This window comes from Anas acuta, chromosome 2 (genome assembly GCF_963932015.1).
Source record: "Anas acuta chromosome 2, bAnaAcu1.1, whole genome shotgun sequence".
Lineage (NCBI taxonomy): Eukaryota > Metazoa > Chordata > Aves > Anseriformes > Anatidae > Anas > Anas acuta.
In genome coordinates, this window is record NC_088980.1 from 16,318,096 (window position 1) to 16,343,210 (window position 25,115).

At 49.2% G+C, this 25,115-nt stretch overlaps 1 protein-coding gene across 1 annotated transcript in view; it reads right to left on the reverse strand.

Annotated features, from left to right (window-relative positions):
• The window catches only part of JCAD (junctional cadherin 5 associated), a 52,131-nt gene extending 27,658 nt beyond the window's left edge, over window positions 1-24,473 (reverse strand). The window contains exon 1 of the mRNA XM_068673623.1: window positions 24,295-24,473. The gene's annotated coding sequence lies outside the window, so the exon portion shown is untranslated. The remainder of the gene's footprint in view (window positions 1-24,294) is intronic.
• Window positions 24,474-25,115: the final 642 nt, after the last annotated feature.

A 25,115-nucleotide genomic window follows, 5' to 3' on the forward strand; every position in this document is an offset into this window, starting at 1 on the left:
GCGTGATGGTAGCACAGGTTTCCATCAAAGAGGCCTTGCTGGCACTAGTTAAGGTTTATTATTTTAATATCTTGACGCTGACAGGCAAATTGGGAGGTGTTTTTTTAATACCTGTCTCTACTGTCTTGTATGAAAAAATAAATAAAAATTCAGGATGATTTCCTCATCTGCATGGCTGCAGCTCAGGGCTGTTTGCTTGGCTGTAAGAGATGGTCCTGCTGACATCCCTCCTTCCTGAGCCCAAACCTCCCTGTTGGGGGTTAGGACACAGAGCGAGTGCTGCAGCAGTGGGAGCTGGTGGGGAGCACCAGCTGGAGCAGCCCCTCCGGAGGAGGAAGCCTGTGTCATGTTCTGAACAACGTCAACGTGAAGGGAAGGGTCATGTCCTTGCCCTCGGGAGTTCACTGCCTGCAGAGAGCACGGTAAAAGCACACAACGCAGCACACCCCAAAGCCAGGTGCTGTTTGCATCTCTGCATTTGGGGGTATTTTTGTTGTTCCTCTTCTGAGGGTACGTGGTGGGCTGCAGAGGGAGGTGCAGCCCTTGAATGATGGCACTTCTGCAAAGTTGTTAGGAGTCCTGCACTCTCCGGAGGTTGCCTTAAAGTCAAAAGGCCTTGAAATGAGAAACAGCTTTCCTCCTAAAACAAAGAGAACAGTCACCTGTGCTTCTGGCTCTCCTGTTACAGAGAAAAGCCTGAAAACACGACCTGGACGTAGCCCTGTGGTCTGACACCAGAAAGCAAATCGCATTGTTTTCAAGATGATCTGGGCATTTTCTCAGGCTGGATTCACAATTAGCGACTGTGAACAGCTGCAGCCCCAAATCCCACGTAAGGGGGGCTGAGCAGAGGACTGGTGTACGGCACGAAGACACGGGACTGCGGCTGGGGAGCTTCGAGCGCTGTGCTGGGCTCTGCCCCTCCACAGAAATGTGGCTTTGGGGGACTTTTTTGCCCCTCCTGCATCTTGCCCTCAGCCTGCTAGCGAGGAGACTCCTGGGGCAGATGGAGCTTCTGTTTTTTCCCCAGCTCAGTGCCCAGATTGGTGGGGTCATGGTCTCACTCAGGTGGAGAAGGGCAAGGATGCTTGGAGAAAGGCAAAGATGAGGAAAAGCAGAGGAGGGAGGAAAGCAATTCTGCTTTTTTTGTGTGATGGCAGTAAATGTGCATGGCTGGTGGAGCACTGCTCCCCTGCAAAGCCCACGGTCCTGCGGAGATGTTCCTATCCTGGCTCTTTCTGGAGAAGGGGACCACAGTCGGACCTTCTTCTCTTTAGCACTCCCAACCTAAAACAGCTGTGAGAACTAAATGTGCCTGCGAGAGAAACATTCAACTGGGGTCTGCAGAAGAGAAAAGAGCCCTTAAGCCTCTGGGACAGGGCTCAGCCACTGAGGGCACTTGAGGTGGGTGAAAATCATGGAAAACAGGAATGCACAAACACGGGAGAGGCAGGCCAGATGGGGGAAATACAGATGAATTCATGTGCAGGGAGGGGAAAAGGAAAAACACGGCGCATGCTGCACACCGGCCAGCTCCTCAGCCCCAGCGCTGCTGCTGGCCGTGGCTGTGTGATGAGTGAATGGGAAGTTCTGCTCTGCTCGGTGCAAGTTAATGCTGCTTTATGCCTTTATAATTCACTCTGGCCTGAACGCCTCCCTCGCCAGGACTCCTCTGTGCTTTGTGTCCCATCATCAGCCCTGCTGCTCAGGGCCAGGGCAGTCCTGCCGTCCCTTCCTAGCTTGTTGCAAGCTTTCAGCCTTGTATCTTTAAATGATCTCGTGTCAGTGATTTTTACCTCGAGGTCAACCAGATTCCATCAGATTTTGGTGTGGTTTTAAGTGACTAGGTACATTAATTATTCCCCAAAACGCAGTAACAGCGTTTGTCTTAGATCCAGTTGCTGGGGATGTATTTAGGAACACACGCTGAAATCACCACATACCTGAAGTTTACCATAACTAACTAGCCACAGATGTGCTATTAAAACTCTGCTTATTTTTTTCCTCTTGTCCGTCCTATAGGGCATGTTACAGCCATGATATATGAAACTTTCTTAGAACAGATGCTATTCATAAACAAAACAGATATTACACTTTTGCAAGAAAACACAAGTAATGTCACATTACTCCTCCCGCCAGTAATCACCTGTTTATAGAATTGGCACCTCTTCAGTTTGGAACAGAGGAGCTTCAGATATTTTATAGCTACATCAAGGGAAACACTAAGCATTGCCATGGAGAGGAGATGTTTTCGTTTGTCCTCTTTACTTCTTTAGCTGTATTTTGAGCTGATATTTGGGGATTCAGTTCCTTAACTACTTCACCACTTCCTAAGTGTCCCAGAGCAGTGGGTCAGTGCACTGCTGGCATGTAGTTTCCTTTAGATATAAGGACTAAGTGAGCATCTGTATGACACCCAAATGTATGTTGGAGGTTAGAAAACATGGATAAAAAAATAAAAATAAAAAAGTAATTAACCCAGAAGAACTGTACACACACACTGTGTGTGAAGACACCTGAACATTGAGAAGGCTGCTGAAGAGGTTGAGGTGTGGCACGCAAATTACCCTTCAAATTTTAGCTGTTTTACATTTGGGAAAATTAGGTAGTGTTTCTAAAACTTTTGAAGTGCTAAATATTGTTAAAACAATCCTTGCAGCTCTTTTATTCAAGGACTTGGCTCGGGGTGCTCAGGAAATATGAATGAGCTTCTCATCACAACACCCCGGAGAGGTGGGAAGTTCTAACAGGAATTGCTCCCATCACCCAGACGGGGAACACAACTGTTAGGCCTAATTTTTCAGAAGAGCCTTCTGACTAAAATATTTGTACAGTCGTTCAGCTGAAAAGCTCTCAAGAAGGGCTGGGAGCTCCAGCAGGCCTCCTGGGAAGGTGCTGGGGATGGAGAAGAGGCCGGAGAAGGCAGGGGTGGATCAAAGGGGAATAGTTGTGTGATAGCAAAGAATATTGGTGCTGGATCCGGCCTACTTTTCCTAGTTTGAAATTTGGATGCCCAAGGGTATACAAACAGTACACTAGAGACACTATTGCATCTCTGCTGATGCTCACAAGGGCTTTGATGGCCACATCATCGTTTCTGCTAATGATCCACGTGTCACTCATTAGGGAGTGAAGTCTTGCAGACGAGGTCACGGCTGAGAACAGACATTTGAGATGTATACAACAGAGAAGTGGTCTTTTTGCAAGCATGGGACAGGTTTTAGCTGTATTTCTCTAGTCAAAAAGCAGGGGTTAGCAAGGGCTGTGATCCCACTAACATCACCGTGGAATATTCTGATGAAAGCACGCTTCAAATAAAGTAAAAGAAGAACGGGCTCTGGTAGGATCTCATATTTTACCACAAGATCTTGATGGTCTTCACTGTTACTTGGGGTGCTCCCAAGCCACACTCAGCAGCCCCCAGGGTCATGCCTGATATCCAGTGCTGGTCTGGGCAAGCAGCTGGGTGCACCCTGTCCTCTCACAGAGTTTTTCACCACAGCACTGTCCAACTGTGACACCAGATTCACTGTGGGGAGGTCAGATGGTGACCTATTGGCTTCATGGGGAAGGCTGAGAGCAAATTCAGGTCGCCCACAGGCATCGGCTGAAGATCCTTTGCCTTTTCATGAAGCTAATTACAAAGCTACCTTGAAAAAAAAATAAAAATAAAAGCAACTTCATCTTCAGAACAGCTGCAAAATTGTTCTTAGCAGCATAAATAATTTAACTCACAAGAACACAGCGTGTGTGTGCTGAGCAGCTCTTTATCTGGGAGAGCGGAGGCTGAAGTAGTGGGGCACCTGATGGAAGGGACGCACACGAGGTGGGGTGATAAAAACATGCAAAATAACATAGAAACAGGACAGGTAGTTTGGGAATGTTTCCTCCCTTTCCTGAACATACACATATAAACAGTTAGCTGGAAGATGGCAAATCCAGTACTGATGTAGGGATTTGGAAGTATTTCTGCTGCATGTAGTTAGGCTGTGGCAGTCACTGCTCGAAGATACAACCGAAGCCCTGGGGTTCGTAAGGAGCAAATGAAAAACACATACAGGCAACAAAAGAACCCGTGGTTGCAGCAGTAAATATCAAGAAGCTGAGTCTGGAGGGGCTGCGCTCTGCCGTATGCCCTTCCCCAAGGACCACAGGTTCACACTGGGGAACATCACGGAAATAGTGCATTTTAATACCAAACCACAGCACACAATAAAACGGCTCTTGCTGTAAATGCTCTGCGGCATCGTTCCTATTAGTTCCATAAGGATTTAAATAATAGCTATTTAACTTCAGCTCACCAACTCCAGCCTTTAGCTGTGGCAGCATTACATTTTCAAAGGGCAGCACTGCCCTTTCTGAAATACTGCCTCCCTGCCACGGAGCTATGCGAGCTCGTTTTATGAGATACCAAGGGCAGAAAACTGGGCTATTTTATTTTATTTTATTTTATTTTATTTTATTTTATTTTATTTTATTTTATTTTATTTTATTTTATTTTATTTTATTTTATTATTTTATTTTTCTGTAGAAGAAGCTTGGTGTGGTGGCAGGGGCAGGAGCGCGAGGCCGGGCTGCCCGTAAGGGGACGACTCACAGAGTTCAGCAAGAGTTTGCAAGACCCCTTCGTGCCAGGCCGTTCCCACAAAAAGCCTCACCCAAAAAGCTGAAATTACAGTCTGTTAAACAGATAAAAAAAATATATGTGAGAATGGCTTGTAATTTTTGAGCCAGAAGAGCTATGTTTATCTCCCAGAGAACAGCCCCTTGAAGACACGAGTGTCGCTCGGGGTTGAAGGCCGAGCAGAAAGGCCGCAGAGGGATGGATTTTGGACATGGAGCACAAGGAATCTGTCTCCCTGGGGCAGGCCGCTCTGGTTATCTAGCTGATATACTCCAGGATGGTGCAGCTTTCTGTATCCAAACACATCTTGACACGGGAGATTACACAGATCCCCGGGCTCTGGAGGGCGGCCAGGGCAGCGCAGCCGCCCCACGCAGCTCTCCGTGAGGGGAGCAGGCAGGGGCACGGCGGGGGTTTGTTATCAGGGAGCAGGGACCTGTCACTCTGATGTGCCGGGGGGTGAAGGGATTAGGGCTCAAATCCATTCTTAATAGAAAAATCTTTTCCAAGCGCCTGCCTTGAAGCTGTGAAATCACCTCAGGAGCATGCTGTTATCTGTGGGGGCAGCACGGGCCCACCTCTGCGTCAAGTGCGGGTCCGAAATAGAAAAACATAGCTGCATAAAGCATCCCCGTGGCACAGAGGCATGCTCGACAAGCTGCTTTCCTTCCCCCTCACTCCCACCGGGGTACAGGTTTAGATGTGAGTGGGGTCTGTAGACCCACAGTGATAAACTTGCCTTGTGCTTGTCTAGTTTGTTCTTGCAGCTAACTCTTACTCACTCTCGTATTGTTTTGCAGGAGAGTTCGCACTTACTCCAATACTGCTCTCATCCCCGTTTCCTAACTGGTGTCCACTTGCAGTGCTTCTGGAGCAACATTATGGAAACACAATTTGGCTTGATAACTAAATTACAACAACCGTGCAAAAGGATCACAGCACCAGCAGAACATACGCCTGCACCGTAAAGGGTTGCAGGTGTGTAGGGGGTGTATTGTAGCATGGAAGTCTTTGAAGTCTATTAATTTCTTACGCAGTCTTGTGGAAGCTGATACTGATATTACGAATAAGTCTTGTTTGGAAGGTGGGGAAGTCCAAGCTCTCATGCTAAATGCTATTCTTGTTGAGCCGAACTCTCCGTCTGTCCAGCACCAGAGGGAAAATGGAACCAGGCACCAAAATAATAAAAAATATTAATTGGGCAAAGCCTCATTCAGATTAATCAAAAGGCATTTTACTAGGTTGTTTTGGCTTGAGGCTGCCTCCTGTACAACTTACGCAGCCTCTCTGAGTCACCAGAGGGCTTTTAGACTCACCAGTGGAGATTACACCTATACTTACGCTGTATTTTCTCTATTGCAGATCAGAAACAACCACCACGGAAGCCTTAATTTGTCACATCCTGTCTTCCACGGGCTGAAGCTTCACCCCCTGTATTTTGGCAGGCCGCAGGGCAGCACAGAAGTGTCACGCAGCCTCGCATCAGGAGGCAGGCCGTGCAAAGACTGGGTCCAGGTACACCACACACCCTTCAATCACACTGCCAGCCTGTCCCAACACGGTCATCCCCACAGACAAGTCCCCGCTCTGGGGGGTCCCATGTCCATTTCCCAGACAGCAGGGACCTCACAAGACCTTGCTTCACCTCTCAAGTATTACAGAGACCTGGATCTAGAAGGAGCCCCTTAGTTCAGGCTGGTTTTGAGAGCCTTGTTTGTCCGCAGCGGGCTCTGGGAGAAAAGCAGCCAGTGAGCCTCTGAATGAGCTGTCTGAAAGGAGACTAAGCACTCCCAGGCACATGCAGCTACAGTCGGGCAGACAACATCGGGCAAAGCTGAATCGCATCCACTACAAGGAGAAAATTGAAATGGAAATGAGTCGTCTTACTTCAGCTCTGCCTTTTGTTGTGCCCCGCAGGCAGCGTGCACCTGTGACCGTGTGTCCTCCAAAGTCAGCGTACACGCGTCCCGAGTGACAGAAGGTAAGCTTTGCCATCTATTTCCCCTCTTTACCAGAAGATTTTCTGTTCTCTTTCTGCTTAATGTGAACTCTCTGGTCATGAGCAGCACCACAAACCCCGTAAGCATTTGACAGGCCTCGGGAGGGAGGTGTAAGAGTGAGTCCCAAAGCTCAGGGCGTAGCTCAGCTCCTTCCAAGCGACCTCTCTATATTTAAGGAAGGAGGCAAACAATCACTACAGAAACAATGCTGCTTTACACTGCTGTCCTCTACCTGCTCACCAATTTCAGCACAAAGTCAGCGGGAGCTTTCTGGAGCGCTCCAGGCTGACAGTGTGGCAGCAAAGGCAGCGAGGAAAGCGCTGCTGAGGGGTGTTTCCTCGTAGAAGCAATGAAGGAAATGGCTTGGGGCAAAGGCACCATAACTCAGGGCAGCTGGTTCTGCACCGATCGTTTGTTCGCAACCTAGGATGCGTTAGAAGAGCAGCTCGGAGCATTTGTGTTGCTGCTTATCCCCTGACTGGGCTGTTGTTAAAGCTAATGCAGCGCTCACTCAATGAAGTGTTTGGGACAAGGTCCAAAAAAGCACTTAGGTGCCTAAATCCAAGACAGCAATTCACAGCTGCCTAAGGACTTAGGTTCTCCCTTTTGTACGCCCCTTCCCAGAACTCCTTTAAAAACCCGGACTTCTGCAAGGGGGTGGCTGTAGGTGCTGCTGTCTTAGCAAGGCTTGGCCACCACAACCTGCATCTCCAGGGGAAGGTGGCCACCTTCAGGGGCTCTCTGATGCCCTGTGGGCTAGGAGTCCAAGCTGCTTTTGCTCAAACCTTGGCTGGTGCTGCTTGTCCCTGTCGGTGTCCAAACCAACCTCCAACTCCCTGTGTGGGATCCAAATAGAAGTCCTTCTGATGTTGCCCTCTTTACTGAGGGCTTGGTAGGAGAAGTTGGAGCCAGGTGGACTCTGCAGTCCAGTGTGCGTGGAGGCTGGATGGGTCATGGGATGCCAGGCTCAAAGCCACTTGTACCACAACCCATCAATAAAGCTATACAAGAACAGCATAAAGTCACTCCTAACAAGATATAAAAATCCCCCATTAACAAACTCTTCCACTACGTTGCCGAGTATGTCTGTCCACGTGCCTCTTTCCTCAAGACAGGGCTCAAAATAGCAACAGAAATCTGGTTATTGAACTCCTGTGACTGACAGGGAGCACGAGAGACCGTAGCTGCTATTCTGCTACGGTGTATTCATTCTGCTCCTGAAAAAGTCAATTACCTCTCAGGAAACTCTTTGGAGAAATGGTGCTTGTGCTGGGAACTCATTAGCGGGGATGGCAGCACGCCGTCCCGCAGCCCGAGTATCTGTTTGGGTGATCTGACAGAAACCTCTCAGCCTCGTTCATGTCTTTTGCTGCGAGATCGTTAAGCTTTGCCAGGTTTCTCCTCTCATCTGATAAAGCAGTTAGGGTCTGTGTAGCAGACGCTCGCACGTTTCAGATCTGTGTCTCAGGTAGGGCTCTACACGCAGAAGCTGGTTTTCTCATTAAGCCCTACACTTAATGCAGTTTACTTAAACCCACGTTGGACTGTAAAAGGCATAATCGATATAACACATTGACTCCTGATGAGGTAAGGGAGGGGCTGTAACAACCTAGCAGATGAGCTGATCTGATAGCTCGTAAATTTGGGATGGCAAGGAAGGTTTACCGCGTTAAACCGGATACTGCCAGCAGGCTTGAGTCCTGCAAAAATGCTCCAATTCTTCATAAAGCTATGACTGAGGCTTAAAAAGAAAGCTTGAGATCTGAGCTTCTGCTCCAGTCTTCTTCACCTTGTTCCTCTTGCTACTGTCAGGGCAGCCCAAGGTGGTGGCATGTTTCTGAAAGGATTTCAAAGATCAGAATTGCTGTCTTCTCTGCCTCCAGTGCCCTCAGCAGAAGGGTGAAGATGAGGAAAACGGGTTGTCTGTAGGTCTGTCCGTGCACGTGTATCTAGCTGGGCCCCGTTCTCCAGTCACACTGCAGTCTGTATTTCAAAGGGACCATCATTCCTTCTCAAGTTACTGCTGCTGGCAGAGCAGCAGAGCTGGCAAGTGAGCTTTCAGGAATGTCTTTATCCTTTGCAATCCATATGAACTAGGTCCAAGTAGTAATATTCTTGGAGAGCCAGATATGCGGATTTTGCAAAGGTTGGGAACAGCAAAGCACACTTATTAATAAAACAGTCACAGCGCTCTTGGTTTTGTTCTGATTGTAATAATTGCAAGCAGAAGTTTTCTTTTATCTAGTTCAAAGTCTCTGTTTGCTTCAAGCCTAAAGCTGTTGGCAGCTGAATAAGAGGGCTATGATCGATGGACGGGAGTTTCTGATCCAGAAAGGGCCGTCTGCCTACTTTGGTAAGTTTAGCAGGAGCATGAGGAGGAAAGATTGTCTGAAGGCTCATTTCCCCATCCGCTGTTAGCATGACTGAAGCTCAGAGTAGCTTACCAAAGGTGTCTTGGCTTACACCTGGACATGTATCCATAACTGTATATAATGGCAAAACCCAGGATCACATCAACTGCTATATCTGTTGTTCTGATAATGCTGGCTTATTTTAACAAAGTACCTTCAACAGGGACCAAAACAAGAGGACCTGTTCTAAAAATACTGGGAACCAGACACAAGAATGATGCTGCTTATAAGAGTCTTTTTTATCCTTAGTGGAATAAAACTGGTGCCTTCTTATGGTACAAGCCTACTTAGGAGAGAAGATTTTGCTGATAGTCAATAAATTTTCCCTGCACATCTTCAAAAGGCAAGGCTCAATAGCTGCCATTAAGAATCAAAGTCTTGGTGCTCCAGAGGCCAAAGTACCCAACATTTCACCTCATCTGCAATTTCACAGGTTTATCATTTACACCGTGTTGTCTCTCATGAAGGAAATCCCGGTGGAATTAACCAATATTAGATTTCAGGTGCAGCAGGAAAATGTGCAGTGAAGCACATTTGTGCTAGAGACAGACTTTGGTGCCTGGGTACACTGCAGTGGATATTGCTGAAAAGGGCAGCTTTTCTGCAAAGTTCTGTTAGATCCCCTCAGCAGGAAACAATTATCTGTAATACCAATTTCCTGCAGAATTTCGCAAATCCTTCCCTACAGGGATTTCACCTTTCATTGTTTCCCCTGTACAGTACAGAAAATCTAACTGCGGTGGTAGAAAATCAGATCTAAGCCGTATTTTTCAGCCTCTGTCAGCTGGAGGGAACAATCTCATCTTGGTCAGGAAGAAGATGGACAAACAAGGCGATGGCTGGTGACTGGGGTCCCAAGACGACCTCTGCAAGTCCCTTCCCACCTTGCCTGTTTTGTGGTGCTGTGATTCTGTGGCTACCTGCACCCAAAAAGAGAGGGGTGGAGGGCAGGGTGGCAGACCCATGCACTTCACCCATTCTTTTTTCATTCAGATGTGGCAGTGCAGGGTTGCCAGGCAGGATTACAGCCATGGCAACCATGAATCACGTTTTTGGTGCGTTTTCTGCATTTTTTGTCCTTGTCCCTGACCCCTTTTCCAAACCAAGATATCTTGGACACGTGCATGGACACAACCGTGACTGAGCAGTCTTGCAGAAACAACCGGAGCCATTGGAAAGAAACTGGAATTGGTGTTTATTTGTGCAAACCCTGAAATGGGCAGCACCCTACCCATGGCCCGGAGAAAAGAGAGCTTGTGAGATGCTGCTGGGGACAGGGTACTTCTCTCTTGGGACAGTGGGGATTCTCTCTTGGAGCAGTTTGGCTTATTTTTGGCTTAGTTACCATACACCAAGGTTTTCTCGCAGAATCCACCTTTTTCCACCTCTCCAGGCATTTCTACAGGGACAAAACCCAAGGACTCTGGCTATGTGTGTAGGGTTTCTAGCTGCATTTTCCACCACCAAAGCCTGACCCGTTCTGTCTGTTCACCTGCCTGTGACAACGTGTGGCTCTGCCAGCCAATTTCACCCAGTTCCTGATAGAGGAGACATCTCGAGGCCATGAAGACCCCACAGGTTTGGGACATGCTCTGATTTGGGGTCCTCAGCACTAGCCACTGCTCGCCCCCTCCCAGGAGGAGCCGCAGGACGGCGTGAAGGGCCAGACCCTGCAGCAAACAAGGCTCCTACGTGCACAGAGCAGCTCCCTCACTGTTTGTCCACCTTCATCCTGAGCTATTCATTAACTCCAGCCCAGATGACCTGACATTCAGGTAAGCCGGATCCAATTTTCTGGCTGAGGGAGCCCTCAGATCTTTACCGCTCCCAACCAGATTTCATCACGGAAAGCACATTTACCCTCCAAAGTCTGATCTTCAGTGCCAATAGCAGCAAGTACCGAGTGTGTGCAGCTGCTGGCAAAAAGAAAACTTAAACCCTTGCTAAGCCCTAGCTGAAAAAAGGGAGGAGAAGGAGCACTGGAATAGCTGCTGGACGCAGTGCCAGGCCTGGGGTCGTACCCAGTGTCCCCATCTGCGTTGGCAGGAGGCACCCGGGCAGCTGCAGAGGGACAGAAAAAGGAAAAAAGAAAACAAACAAACAAACAAACAAACAAAAAAATAGAAAGAACCCTCTGTGATATTTTTTTGAGATTTGATGAGATGGAAGAAAATCAAATTTCTCAGGATATTTTGCTCTTCAGAAATTAGAAACGTAAACTTCAGGTGCCATTTTTTTAAATCATTTGGAAAATACTTGCTTATAAGCAGAGTTTTTCTGCAACAAGTGACTTTGAAAAAGCCATGACAAGATCTGTTATTTTAGGAGGAACATCTTTAAGTCCCAAAAGTCCGAGTAGCCCTGCTCAGCTTGAAGCATGCCCAGAGCACATCCATGTCCACACGGAGCTGCAGTCTGCTCCTCTTTGGGGTCTCGGCTGCTGGCCTGGAAGCTGTGGGGCAGCTGCCTCGTTTCCTTTTCAGCAGAAAGTGGTACAAATCACGATGCTACCATCCAAGCAGTGCGAGCAAAGCTGTGAAGGCACACAGACCCACAGCACCGAGCTCTAAGGCTCTGGAGCATTTCTGCAGTGCTGTTAATATCCTTTGATATTCCTCCCAAGCCGTCCATTTGTATTCATGATCTTTTTACTTGCTGGAGTTCTCTAGCAACCTTCAATCCCCCCAAAAAAATTCATTTCCCACTTGAGATCTCAGAAGAAGAGGGTAAAAATGTAATTTACATGATAATCAAGGTCTTTTTCAAGGGAAGCGTGGGATAAATAGGCTGCAACGCAGAAGGAGTGAGAATATCCATCAGAAGTTTGTTTGCTTAATTCCAAAGCCCGGGTGGTTGCAACAAGTCTGGTTTGTAAAAACTAAGAGAACAACAAGCAGAGGAAAATGGTTTGTTACAGAGAGGTCCAGAAACCCTTCTGAGGTGGTCGCAGATGGCAAATTGCAGGCTGTCCCCACTGCGCGGGGAAGGCAGGAGGGGAAGCACACCTGAAGTTCATCCCTGATATTTAGTTCTTAATTTTAAGCCAGATGTTCTTGCTTCAGTCATGACATAGCCGTAATGTCCCCTGACATGCCACAGTGTTTACAAAAATCAAGAGTGGTCCAAGGGCAAATAGTGCCCTCCTTGACCAGAAGCATTGTTTCTGAGGTTAATGGGAGAAGCAGCAGGCGCGGGACCCTGGCACTCAACAGCAGCGGATGCTCAAGGAGCAGGTAATCACCCACTTGCATTTTGCAGCTTTTCTGCCTTCTGACTGACAGCTCAGGCCGACCTGTGCTCCTCTCACTCATCACAAGGGCAGCTTATCTGACCGCAGTGCCAATAAAAATAAATCATCTGCTGGCCTCGTGTTCTGCGCGGGGGAAAGCAGAGCCACCAGTGGGCTGTGGACTTCCACGCTAACTTTACGCCTCCGGCATTTTTTTTCACATCAGATCGCAGGGCTTCGAAGAGACTGCTGTGTGCTGGAGAGGATCAGGGGGACGAGCCTCAGAATGAGCAAACGAGGGGGCTACAATACTGCCATTGTTCAGTCTAGATAATGGGTTCTCAAATTAGGTTCACGAGTATGAGTTTAATGCTCTCATTGAGGAGCAGGGTGCACAATGGGCCACCCACCATCTGGGAGAGCGCTACGAGTTTGTCCCCCTGTAGGCGGGCATCACTGAGCTCCCCATCCCCGTTCTGTCAGTGTATCCTTAGCCTGGCTTTAGTCATTCATGCTGGAGGAGCCGCAGGCGTATCTGGATCACACAATTTTCCACGGGGGCTTTGTGCACGCTTAAACGCTGACTTGGGATGATGATTCAACAACGAGCTGAGGGAGCTCAAAGCCTGGAGAGCTGAGAGCTGTGCCAACGATCCCAAATCCAGCACTTGCCACTCATTCGGGGTATGAGTAAACCCGGAGTCATTCTTCTGAGGCTGGAGATGTACCACCTCAAAGCAGGAATGGGCAACATCCCTCATCTGCCAAGGGGGAGCCAGGTAGCAGGTGAAGTTTTTCTGTCACATTTTGGGAGTCTCTGCTCTTGGCTTTGTCGTTGCTCCTATTCTCATTCCTGTAGTTCCGTTCTTTAGACGTGTGTAAGCTGTCAAGCAGGACACAGCTTGTGAAGGAATCCCTCCCACCCAGATCAAATCTGAGGTAAAATTAGATAAATTGCAGCCGCTGTGGGAATGGACCCTGGCGGTGTTCCTCTCTGCATCCTCTCCACTTCTCACAGCACTGGTGGGGGAGATGCCGGGGCAGGTTACTGGTGTCAGCACGAGCTGGTGGTACCAGCCGTGTCTTGGCAGCAGGGAAGTGTTGGTGCCGGCAGCCTTGCACGGCATTTATATGTGATGAGCTAATGGACATCGGGCACCAAGCGGCTACCGGGACCCTGTAAATCCCTTGTTTTGTGAGTTTTGTGCAGAAAAGCTACCTCCAGCACTGTGTGTGACTGTATATTCTGCAGTAATACATGGTGTTGGTCCTTAAAAAGCACCAAGCTGTGCAAGGCTGGTTCCAGATCCCCAGCTCAGCACCTGTGCCTGGACAACCCCAAGGATGCCGGTGCCTGCAGAGGGGCTCGAGGAGCTCTCAGGTGTCTGTGGGCTGGTTTGTGAGTCCCTGAGGTTTGCTTTTCCCCCTCTCATCCCATCATTTTGGCTGGGCCAAGTGGCTCAGCAGCAGCTGGATGGATGCATCCCACCTGAGCCCCCCAAGCCTTCACACCTGCACGCACAGTCCCCAGCACCCCTTTTTGCTCCCCGATCCCTATCAATGCTCGCAGCCTGGGGCACAGGAAGCCTGGTGTCACCCCTCCCTGGGCCTGAACAAGCACAGATGCCACATTTCCCACTTCTGGGAGCGGGGCACACCCCTGGGTAAGGTGGGGTGGCTGTTGAGGTCTCTCTCTGCTGTGCACTGCATCCGATTACTGTTTAGGATAAACACCCTGAAAGCCCCTGCTATTAACTTGAGGCTAACATATAGTTAATCTCATTCCAAATCAAGGAAATTACAAATTCCATTAACACGCTCTGTTGTTGAGAAACACGAGCGTAAACAATTCATTAGGGAGAGCTGCGATTAGGGGGAGCCCGCTGCAGAGCACACAGCGCGTTCAGCTCCGTGCTGAGGCATTTCCAGCCCCAAATCCCTCGGGATGGGTACGGGACCAAATTCAGCTCTCACTCACGCTGCCCTATGGCTAAAGCGACTTCAGTTTGCTTGGCAGCTTGCGGCCCTGTGGCTTTTTGTGGTAAGCTGGTGGGATATTTGAGCTCCAGCACCAGGAGCAGGAATGATTCCTGTGCGTGGTGTCCTGTAAGTATCTGCGTGAGGAGCCAGGGCCGAGGGAAAAAAGAAATCAAACAGAGGGATGTGGAAAAATCTCTTTATGCCTATAAAAGGATCACTTCAAAACCACAGGATTTTGTATAGGAACCTTTTCCCTTAAATAGTAGGAACAGTCCCTGGTTGCATTCTGCTCTCTCCTACCAGGAGGGGGAATAAAACCCAAAGCTCTCCCGTGGTTCCCGCAGGAGGGCGGTGGGCCAAATCCTGCCATGCAAAGCCCTGCTGACATCACGGGGATTAGGCGGGCTGCTAATTGGGACAGCGGGATTTGTGTCAATCTCTTACTTTGGATACGATGCCGAGTCCCCCGGTGGTTAGAAACCTGGTGAGTGTGAGAGAGAAAAACCCCCTTTTTTGGGGGGTTTCAGAACCAGAGTCATGTTCTCTGTAAGAGCTTTATCAGAGGAATCTCGTGCTAGGGTCAGTACTCTGGAAGTATCATGCAGAAGGTCCCAAGGCTGCCCTCAGCCCATCCCTGCACCCTGTGCCTAGGGCACAGCCTGCAGGTATATGGAGAGCCTGCCCCTGAAAGCCTCTGACAGAACCTCCACAGCCTCCTGAGATGAAGAGTCTCAGCGTTTTTCTGTTCTTAGTGTTCATTTCTTAAATCTGAACATTTCTTAAACCTGTCTTAAATCTGTATTAGACCTTTCTTACCTCCCTCCTGGCCAGACGAAGCACACACCCCCACTGAAATTTTAGCACATGGCTCCTACCTACAGCACCGACAGAGAACGGTTTATTTGCTTTCCTTTTGCTCACTCTCTTACAAGAAATATGTTATAAAATGTCATTTCAGCATTCAGCCCTCTCTTCTCCAATCCACACCACCTTCTTCAGCCTACCTGCCCGCCTATACCCATACGGACATTGTTTGAGGGGCTCTGCTGTGGCACGGCGAAGCTTGCAAGGGGCTGGAAGCATGGGATAGGAGCAAGGGGCCTCCCTTTGGGTGCCTGCAACTCATTTCTGTTACCACCAAAAACACAAGCAACCCCACAGGGTATGGCTGGCCACCTCCCAAGTGTCCGGGTTTCCGCTTCGTGGAGCTTCTGGAGGTCCTACCCTCTGCAGAGGGCTCAGACCTTGTGCTGAACATCCACAGATCTCTAGTAAAATTGTTAGAGCTATTAGAAAAGGATAAAAAAAGTACTTTTGGAGCAGTTGCTCAACCTCCTTTCCAGAGAACAGCACAGCGTACAGCTGGAGACACGCTGCTGGAGCAAGCACGCTCCATGTACTGGTCTAGCAAACACCTCCTGAACATTTTTTAATGTGACCTGGCAGCAGACCAGGATAAATGGCATGTTCTTTTTCCAGTGCTTTGGCCCAAAGTGTGTATTTCAGAGGCTCAAAAGAACAGTCAGTCAATTAAATGTGATAAACGAGGCCATTTGTCACCAGCATTTTAGCTTCTCTTTTAAAGTATGAAAGGAGATAATGAGCAGGGCTTGAAGAAATCCTTTGTGGTGTTGGGAGCCAAGGGCACATGATATATGGGACGGATTTTCTGCCTCTCCCATCATGCGAATGAGATCTGACAATACTCCCCCTCATGACACAGAAATCAGAGACGATGTTAAGAGAAAAAAAAATCACTAATGGATGAAAAAACAGTGACATGTTCCAGCGAAGATAAGAAAAGAAAAGCACTTAGTTAAGGGCAAATCTACCCCCATTTGCATTCTTTAAGGTCCCATCTTAGAGGCTGGTCAAGAGGAACACAGAGACAGCTACAGAGCACCTTTAGCTTACAAAAAAAAAAATAATAATAATAATAATAAAAAGCCTCAGGTAGCACAGATAATGACACTACAGCTACTTAGAGGTCAGCAGGGTATATGCCCAAGAGCAGCCAGTGACTGATGGAAGAGATCATCATCCTTTCCTTTCCTTTCCTTTCCTTTCCTTTCCTTTCCTTTCCTTTCCTTTCCTTTCCTTTCCTTTCCTTTCCTTTCCTTTCCTTTCCTTTCCTTTCCTTTCCTTTCCTTTCCTTTCCTTTCCTTTCCTTTCCTTTCCTTTCCTTTCCTTTCCTTTCCTTTCCTTTCCTTTCCTTTCCTTTCCTTTCCTTTCCTTTCCTTTCCTTTCCTTTCCTTTCCTTTCCTTTCCTTTCCTTTCCTTTCCTTTCCTTTTTTTCCCCACACACACATTACACAGCACACATACACATTACTCTGTGCTGGTGGCACTCAGTTAATTTCCAAATTTTGGGTTTGTATCCACTGATGGAAGCTAGACCTGGAGCTGGATCCAGAGCTGGAGCATTTCCTGCTCTCTTTTACAAAATAACACCTTTATTTCTGGCAGATTCCCTGAATGCGTTTCACTCGGTGCCTTCATTTCCCACCAAGGTTATCTAGGAATTAGAAAACTTTTACTACAGCAGGCGAAACCTCTCCACGCTTGCAGGACATGAACATATCCCCTGGGCCGACTGCATTTCACACAGGGGTGTGCACCACCAGCACGATGGTGCTTCTGCATCCTCTTCCCCTCTGCATCTGCCCACCTGTAAGGAATTACTCGTACTTCACCTGTTTTCCCATACCAGCCACCACTGAGGGCATCGAGGCTGGAGAGGCAGTGTGGTGGTGCACAAACCTGAGCAGGCATTTCAGGGGGTGAGAGCCGCTGCCAGTCTCTGCAAGCTATCTTTTATTTATGCCCGCACTGCGCTGTCTTGGCAGCATTTGGTTCAGTCCTGGGATGAAGCCCTGCCTTCTTGTAAACACGGGCAGCCTCACACATGCCTCTGACACTAAATAAGTAATACACACCAGGCACGGAAACATGCTTTTAGGGAAACTTCCCCTCAGCACCAGCATAATCAGGAGGTACAGAAGAGATATCCTGAGAGATCTCCAGAGAGAAAGGATCAAAATCTTTCTAAAGGAATTGGATGGAAGTAGGTCCCGGTCATAAATCTAAGGAGTAAATACCAAACGTGCAGCTTGGCCGATGGCTCAGCATCAGGTTAACCTCAAATGAATGAGTTCTGAAGTTTTCAACTCTTAATGAACTTTGTGCATGGCCTTTGGTGGGTTTTGGTGGAGGACCGCCCCCCTCAGCCACCCTGTGACTTGTGAGCAGTCCTCACACGTTTCCCTTCCTCACGCCCACGGGACTACCCCTGAGGTGGCTTTGTAGAGGCCCTGCCACCATCCATTGCCACCAACCAGTGTGAGAAACCAGATAATTTGGTCTCTAAACATGGCCCGAGGAGGGGACTGCCCATCCCTCCTGCTGCAGAAGCCTGCTGGCCTCCACCTCATCTGCCTGGGTAAGCGAGGAGGAGGTGGAGAAGAAGGGGTGCCCTCCGGCTCCCCCAAATGCTGACTGACAAATCCAGGAAGATGGCTTCTTTGTAAGCACTTGCCACGGTTTCCTCCTCTTGTTGGCTCCACAGAAAGCGGAGCGTCCTTAAAACTGCATCCACCTCCCTCGGGGGGTGGTTCTCAGATCCCTGCTCAACCCAATTTGGAGCAGTGCTGGTCCCCTGTTAAACTGGGTCCATCTGGAGCTGCTCTGGGCAGTTGGGGCTGGTGCTGATCTTCACAGTCTCGTGAAATATTTACTTATCTGACTGACAAGAGAGTTATTCAGTAAGTTATGAGGCCTGCAGCTCTGTGTAAACAGTTTACAGCGCCGGGACTGAGGCCGGGCACTGTTTGGAGAGCGGCAGGCCCGATTGTATACACTGGGCCTCGGCTTGGAAAGTTCAGCCCCGGGACTGGGCAGCATCATGCCTCATAAATAACAACAGTTAATCATCGGGGCTCATGCTGCTTTCAGCGCTCAGAAAGCCACACGAGCACGGCCGAACTAAAACAAGGTTAATTTGTGCAGCCCTTGGCCATGCAAGAGCCAGGGACCCCACAGAGGTGCCCAGCAGGGTGATCATGGAGCCCAGCTCCGCTCCTGCCTCTGCCCCCCGTGCCTGTGATCTCCGTAACCCTTATTAGAGGTTTGGGTTCAGTTCAAGCCATAAACGAGTCGTTTCAGCTCTGAACCACCATCATGCCTTGTTTCTGGAATTAAGTGACCTGTACATTTCTGAGGCGGTATTTTAGGGCCACACAATTGCCTCAGATTTTCTGTAACTTGACTTCCTGACCTGGCTGTGTGCAAAGACAAAGGTATGATTGCCGGGAGGTCCCATGAAATGGAAAGCAGGGCAGCGATGTGCAGTGCAGAGCTACCACTGGAAGGAGAGGAAGAAAAAGCCCTTCCGTGCTATCATGTGGCTGCTCAGATTGACTATTACAGGCAAGAAATTTTAAAAAAAGATGTAAGGACTTTATTCTGGAAATACTCTTTCAGACACATTGACAGTCAAAGGTCCGTGCCAGATGCTGTGAATAAATTCAGGAGGAAATTAAAGGAGGGAATTGACCCTGACGCCAACACGAGGTGACTGGGTGGATGTAAGCAAGGGCTGGATAAAAGCCCTTCCTACCCACCTGGGGAAAAATGTGCTTCATCTTGACACAGCAGAGTAATGAAGTATTGATTTGAATTTATTAAAGCGCGATGCTACGTCCATGCTGCTGGAGATGGCCTCGTGTGATGGGGAGGAAAGTACAAGGAGGGCTCTCCAGTTCAGACTGAAAAAAAGGCAAAGGCTGTCTGAGGCAGACTTTCCATGTGCTGCCTTCACCATGGGAGGAAAGTAACACTCGGTGCCACCCTGATCTTCAAATCTGTTCCTGCAATCATCCCCAGCCACCGGGAAAGACTAATTGATCCCCAGCTTCACCGACAGCACTCCCTCTGTAATGGGATGTGTCTTTTTATTTAGCCTGTTGAAATTTAGGCTCAGTACAAGGAGGGTCTCGATCAAAACACGGCCTGCCTCTTCCTCCCCAGGGCCCTGCTGGAGGAGCACTGCACTTAGAAAAGCAAGTGGAGGTGCCAGGGGGACCGGAGGGACTGCGGGCTGATGGCACTGCTCTCGGTCTCCATGGAAATGTGCCTTGATGTAATTAGCGATAAGGAACCGGGATGAGAATAAAAATGATTCAGAGAGGCTGTGGTGCTTCTCCCCTGCACAGCTCCCCCGGTTAAACCCACATAGAGCCCAGAATGGGAAGCCGAGGCTCGATTATCGCCGAGGAACAGCATAACGAATTACCTCCTTTGCACTTGCTTATGTGGGTGAGTAATCCAATTCCTACCCAAACGCACACTGGCTGGGGAGATTTTGCCAGTGCATGAATCATCGAGGTGCTGGAATACTGTGGAATTGGAAACACAGAAGGAGGACTGCAGTTCTCCACCACTTACATACTGATTATTCCAGGCAAACTTTTTAGCAGATAGCATGAAAATAACGTAATGATTTGCTGAACTCGCACCCTTAGCTAAAATTACACAGAAGCAAAGTGAAGCCTCTTTTTTTTTTATGTGCAATACCAACATCTTTGTGTGGCGAGTGGTGGGTCCTTCTCAGATCTGAGGCCTCCGGCTGAATAGCACAGAATGTTTTACTTGTCTTGAAGGTCTGCTGCTCAGAAAATGCCCAGAACCACAGGTTTTATACAAAAACAATCAGATGCCGGCACTTTCAGCCTCAGCTGCTGTGCGTGTGCAATGGTAGGAAGAGAGGCTTTCAAAGCAGCTTTCCTGCCTATTCCTGGAAGTTATGGGGCTGTTGTGTTCCTGGGACAGAAACAATATGTGTGCTGAAACCCTGCCCTGAGGCTCTGGAGCCCTTGGCAGGGTTTGAGGATGGGTCTGTGAGCCCCAAGGAGCGGGCACCAGCTTTCTGAGCAGGAGGCAGTGCTGTCCCCGGTGCGGCTGTGAGGTGGGGAGGCAGACCAAGGAAATTTTAAAATAAAATTAAAAAAAAAAATCTGGGGTCTTTTATAAAAGGCAGTCTTGTACAGCAATTTATAAAGAGCTCAAGGGATGTTATAGTTTAAGTAAATATTTAAGGGAGATTCCTCTGAATTTAAACACAGCGAGCTGTAGCATGTGGAGAGCAGCGACGTTTGATTACATACGTGAAAGAGGCCAAAAGCAAGACGCCGTGAACAAAGGCGGCGGCGAGGAAAGCAATTGCTTTTGGTTCGATTTCTCCACCACAGGTCATCGACAACCCCGTTTCTGCTTGGTGCTGGGCGCAGCAGGGGTACACAAACACAGCCTTGGTGGTGGAGGCTGCAAATTGCAACATGGGTTCATCTTAAAGTGCTGCTTAATTTGGTTGGGCTCAGGGACGGAAACACCAAGGAGATTTTATCAGGGGCTACAGAGCTGGAGTCACCCCGTGCGGTGAGCTCAGCACAGCCAAAATTCAGCGCTGCTGTCAGAGGTTTGCTACAAGCAGGCGCCTCCTGCCCTGCAGGTGGAAAACGCCGAGGGCACAAACAAACTGGCAGGAGCAGGGAAGAAGAGAAAAACAGAGAAATTCACTGCTGAGGGACAAGGCATCTAAATAGAAGTGAAAACGTGATAAAAGGCTGTAAGCAGTTAAAAAACGCCCTCAGAGATCTTGGAGTTATTAGGAACTTGTGTGTGGCATGGTTTCATACCTAGACTTAGACGATGGGATTCACAAGGGCATTGTAAATGATAGGGAAGGACTTAGGGGAATCGATGACACTTGGTTTAGGGTAGGAGACCTGAATTTACATCTGGTTTCCCGGGTGGTCTTTGCCAGTGCAAGAGGCTGAAGTGCTCGTCTTCCTCACCCTATGCAAGTTTCTCTTGAAAAAGGTAAATCCTTTCCTTATCCTTGCACCTGAAGACATGGCCCGGTCCCCATACAGAGTAGGGTGTGATTTGCATGGGGCCGGGATGAGCCTGACTGTCTCCAGCCATGGGATTTGGGGACCTCAGAGGTGCGACACAACCACCTTCAGAAACCCAAGACCTGGTGTGGCTCCGGACAGAGGACCTGGCCCATGCAACCTGCAGGCTCCGGGAGTCTGCAGAGCAGATCAAAGCAGATCGTTTGGAAAACAGCATTAATTCCTGAGACTGAACAGTTCATAACTCATGACTATTTGGAAACATATGAGAAATGGGAATTACACAAAAGCCTCGCTTTGTCCATTGAGGAGCTGCAGAACGAATTTCATGAACTTTAATTTCCAGCAAAGAGCGTGTCCCAAGGCGCGGGGCTGTGGCTGTTGAGCTAGTCCTGTCCCACAGCCTGCTTTAATTCAACCAGACCTGCAGGAAGAGCACGAAGGGACAAAGCCAGCTGCTAGCCGTGAGTAGAGCTGGGGTAGGAGCAGGGTCTGGGTTTGGAGCAGGTCGCAAACAATGAAGGTTTGGGGTTTGCACCTGAACTCCAACTGAGTCCTTGTGCGAGCTCCAAGGAGCTGACGAAGCATCACTGCCTGCCTTTGTGAGAGCAGAGGCTGTACGGGATGCTCCGTGGCTCACAGCCCTAAAAGAAGCGAAAGGAGCCACCACTTCTGCAGCTCCAGCGGGAGCGGGGTTGAGCAGACTGCCGCTCTCTGCCTTCGCTGTGGGAATCACGTCAAGTGGCAAAATGGAAACCCTGACATTTCGCCATCTGTCTGAGAGCGCTGCAGACGCACCGCACACAGAAATAGGCCGCAAGGATAACTTCAAGACTGAAAAACCCACGAGGAAAGAGCTTGCAGAAGTAGGACTCCCTTTTGCCACGCGTTGCTCACTAGATGATCTCTCAGCGTTTTGCTAGAGGTCCCAGCTTTACCCCACGGGGCAGGATGGACAGAGGACTGATCTTACCAACAGTGGCACACCTCCCACAGGCTCTGGGTGCTTCACAAGCATTTCTGAGCTCTGGTACCTGCCAGGGCTGGGGAGATGCTTCAGCCCTTTGTCCCTGCAGAGCCGTGGGCAGGCAGCAGCAGCAGCAGGAGCTCGGGTGCCTGGGAGCATCGGGGTCAGCGCCGGGAGCTGCTGGGACACTGGGCTGGGCTCGCTCACGCGGGAAGAAATCTCAGCAGATTTTGACTACTGAGCACTTGCATGTCCTTAATAAGTTGCTATTTTTTCCCTTCAAAGTCTATCACGAGGCCAAATTGGAAGAGATTTACAAAGTTAAAAAAAAAAATAAATTACAACAACCCACAGTCCTGACAGAAAGCTCAGCTCCTGCCAAATTTCAGATCTCTGCTCCAAAGCACAGAGGGATAAGAACTATCCAAAGAAAGATCACCAGGTCCCCCCCCTCCTGCTTCTTCCTTTCTGCTTTTTCCAGTTGGACAGCAACGCCTTTTCCCCCTATGCTCATTCTTGGAAATAGCTGGACAGTTTTGGCTGAAATTTTCCAGAAAAGAACTTAGCCCGAGGCAGACAAACAAGTTGGAAAAATTCAGTCTAAATGCCTCGAGTCTGGCAAAGTTATAAGGGACCGTGAACGCGGTCCTATAGCGAGGCGAGTATGAGAAATCTTAATCAGAGGAGTCACACGCAATCCCACCCCGGCACATCCAGCCTTATACAAGCTGGTGACGCTGTTCCATTCAGGTGTGTCTTATCACGATTCAGATTTGTCACTTGGAAAAAAAAGCTTTCGTGCAGCCATCCCACTGAGCCTTCCCACTCCCCGTCCTACTCGAACAGCTCTTCCCATCTGACAGCCGCTCGTACAGAAAACCACGCTTCCCTCCCTCACCTCCGGCGGTTGCATGAGAGCTTCTGACTCTTGGATGGGGGCAGCTGATGCTAAAACGGGACCGCTTTCCGAACTAACATACTCAGAATTAATAAAAGAAATAAAGCAACACACTCCTCTGGCAGATTCCCATGCATATTTTCCATGAAAGTTCATTTTTCCACATGAACAAATTGTGAGTATGCGGGGGATTTTCACTGAATCTTGATACGGAGCTCAGGATTCTTGGCACTGCTCTGGGAAGTTGCAATGACATCAGCCTGACTTTCTATATGGAAATTTTACACTCGCTGCCTGACCACATCTCTTTGTTCTGTGCATATTCCCTCTCCTCCGAGCTGCCTCCCCGCCACGGCGTGCTGTACACAATGTGCTGTCGCGAAGAACTCTGCGTTTGTCTTCCTTGCAGCCTCGCTTCCCCCTCCCCACGCCAGGCGCCCAGATGATAAAACCACATTTCCCCCGCCAGGACAAAGCGGTGGCTGGAGGGACAAGGTTACCTCTGCCAGGAGGGAGCTTCCCCACAGCACGGCAGCTCAGCGCTGCGAGGGACCTGGCATGCAGAGCATCCTCCTCCTCCTCCTCCCTCCGGAGCAGCAGAGGAGTTGGGTGCGTGCTGCCAGGCTGCCAGGGCTTTGGGACAGCGGGGACCAGGGGAGGGCAGCTGTGGCAGGCAGGAGGTGCTCCCTGAAGGGCTGTGAGGAAGCACCCTGCCTCGCTCAAGGCGATGATTTCCTACATCCCCTGGGACTCGGAAAGCAGTAAGAGCAAATAAAAGCAGCCAGTTATCCAGCATGCAGCATCCCAACACTTCTGAGCGCCCCGTGCTGTCGCTGCCATAGGAGCCTCAGCGCATCCCCTGCTCCCAGACCCGCTGCCCCCTCCAGCACCGCGCTGCCTCCTGCGTGGAGCCCCCCTCGAGGGGCTGCACCCGGGGGTCAGCCACACGCCTGCTGTGCTGCAGGCTGCCCGGACCACGGGGGTGCCCGCTTCTGTTATTTGCTGCCTTTCCCAAACGTTCAGCCTCTCTACCGTGCGGCGGGGAATTGCTGCTGCCAGCCCCGCCGTGGCAGATTATCATTTCATCCTCGCTCTGCTGTATGGGAGCAGCCTCCAGAGCAGATTAACAGTTAAAGATTGTGAAGCCATTTCCCAAACGCTTCTCGCTATGTAAGCAGCAACATTTGCACAGCCACATTTGCATTTTTACAGGCACATTTACCGGCTCCTTTACGTACACACGCAGACGCACACAGAACGCAGAAAATCTTTACCTTGCTCGCAGGCAGGAGAGCCCCTGCCTTCCTCGCATGGATCAGAAGTAGGATGGGAAACAAACCCGGGAGAGACCCTTCAACAGCTTCATCTGCGGAGAGTTGTCTAAATCCCGAGCCTGCTCCCGCTAGCAGCTCTAAGTTTGTGCTCTGAATAGAGGCTGTGTTATTTTAACCACAGGATTTCTGGTCGTGGGGGAGGAGAGATGGATTAGGTACGTTTGCAATCTAATGCTTCACATCTACCTCGGCTGAAACGGACTACTTTAAGCCTGATGTAAATAAGTGCTGCTAAGATATAAATTTCAAGAGCCCACTCACCAATTATGCCTAAACTAACATGTTAAATAACTGCGGAAAATTCCAGAGGAATAAGATAACAGACTTTTGTGTTCTTTCCTAAATAAAAGGCATGTGTGGAATTTCATGCTAGATACTGAGACAAGTGGGAGACAGCAGATGAACTGTGCAGACCGACCTCTGTAAGGTGCTGTGCCTCGTAAAACTGTATTCCCAGCACCTGTTAGCGTGGATTTCATCAGACATCAGCACAAATGGGTTTTCGTGGCTTGTGAAAAGTACAACTTTGGGGGATTTTAATATGGTCCTTCGAACAACATCAACAAAAACAAACAAATAAAGCTGTTTAAGGTAAAAAGGCAATATCTGAAAAGGCCATCATGTCTGTAGCTGTACGAGAACACAGGTATTAGCACGCTGAAGACGTGCCATCTCCAGGAGGGCTGCAAGCCTGATAGCCTCCCTGCAGCTCACATATTACTACAGAGATATTGTCAAACACAGGCAAGATATTGTCCCCA